Genomic DNA, 1,988 nt, shown 5'->3' with positions numbered 1-1,988 from the left:
TGTATTCCACTAGGGAGATCTGTTCGATCTAAAGAACAAGCACCCAAGGAATGCCAATAGTTGGGTCATACCCGAGATCTAACAATGACTCTTAGCCAATGTGTGTGGCTCCTAGCCCTTTTGGCAATTAGTGTTCAATCGGTGAACCGATGAAGACTAATGTGAATGGTATCTTGGCCAAGCACCTTGGCTCAAACTGACTCACAAGAAAACATGTATCAAAGAGCTTCTTAGAAAGTTTCCCTTATTCTTCGAAAGAGAGAGAAAGAAGGAGAGAGTAGAAGAGCATGTTGGGCTGAGGCACTTTCCGTAAATTTCTAGAGTGGGTGCCCAATCAGTGTGCTCTTACACATCTTATGCCTGACTGGTAGCTTATCCTATAAGCATGCAACAATCTGCTTGTATAATGCTCTCATCGGGAGAGGTAACAGAAAACACAAGTCAAATCTTGACCATCTACCGTGTATGGGTCATGACTGTGGATGACTTGAATAGGGCACCTTGCCGGTGAATCTAGTCAAAATTGTAGGTTCTTTGTAGTGTTGTTGTGTGTTGATAGGAACCAACAATCATATTAAACAATCAATCCTTAGTCTGTCCGTGACAGAGTTGCGAGTGTGTTAGCGGAAGCGTAATGCATGAAGCGGTAGAATGGAATCCACTTCACTAGCATGCCTTGCATGAAGAATTGTAAGCCCTTGCGGAGAGTGATGGCCGCAACCATGAGAGCCAAAACTATAAGTACCTTGCACTCGTATAGACTGGTAGGGATTCTGTGAGTGGATATTCCCTATTTTTCCAGTTCCTTGAAGCCTTGCTTCCTGGTCGTTGTTGCTGCACCCAGCTGTCATGAAATTCGGAAGGAAAAAACCCGTTCCAAAACAGCTTATAGCCATATCGGCACAGACGCCATCGTATATCCTATACACCTGTCTGGTACGTAATGAAATAACCTGCAATATGAATCCACCTGCATACACCTTGCCTATTCCTTCCCCATTGTGTATGCTCATAGCATATGCCAAACGTGACTAGCTTCAATGCAAGATGTAAAAATTGATGCCTTGCTTCATAAAAATCTGGCTGACCTCATTGCCAACAAATGTTATGGACAATAGATGTCATAGCAAAGAGAGTCGACCTTGTTGTTCATGAACAAAAAATCGGCCGTGTTGAATTGTAAATGTAAGTGAAAATTAGTAGAACACGCACAAGTTATGCAGCTCAGACCTGCTTGGGTCTATGAATGATTGTTGTTATCATCCATTCCATTGCATACGAGAGTTTATCAAGTACATGCTCAATAACTACTCTAGTTCATGCTGTCAAGGGCCTTGCCGAAAGACATGATATTGCGAATCGTAACAGTGCTTGATGCTCATCTATCGCTGAGCTATCAAATGTCAGCTATTATCAAATACTGCTTGATGAAAGCAACAAGTTAACATACCTATTGACTGCCCTTGGAAGTGAAAGGCATAACATCCTATATTATGGGTGTTGACGTGGGTTTTAGCTCATAGCTATGGAATTTTCTTGTCTTTTACAATCTATAGATGCTTGGGCGGGATCATGCCCCCAATACATGTCGAGATAATGGCGGACGGAGCCTTGCTCCTTGGGTAAAACATGATTGATGTACCCCTGTCAAAATTGACCTTGTTGATATGGCCTATTTTACTTGTACTCCTAGGCAACCTTGCCTTGTTGGAGCACCATAACATTCCTTGTATGGGGTAGTGTTGTTGGAGACTCCTGCAATACCATCATATGCACAAAGCTATGAAAAGACAAGAAGGTGAAACTCAAACCGCATACTCCATCCGTGTGCAGATGCCGTGCCTTCGAATTTTGGCATGATGCATGAGCATGCATGCTAAAATTTTCATCTCTGTGCAGACGTTCCCTGTCGCCGCGTCTCGAGCGGGGCTGACGGATATCACTGTGTCGGGGTTGTGGAACTGGAGGAAGATGCCACCAAAAACCCC

The sequence above is a fragment of the Adiantum capillus-veneris genome, chromosome 26 (assembly GCF_014529385.1).
Source record: "Adiantum capillus-veneris isolate H3 chromosome 26, ASM1452938v2, whole genome shotgun sequence".
In the NCBI taxonomy this organism is placed as follows: Eukaryota; Viridiplantae; Streptophyta; class Polypodiopsida; order Polypodiales; family Pteridaceae; genus Adiantum; species Adiantum capillus-veneris.
This window is presented reverse-complemented; position numbering follows the sequence as displayed.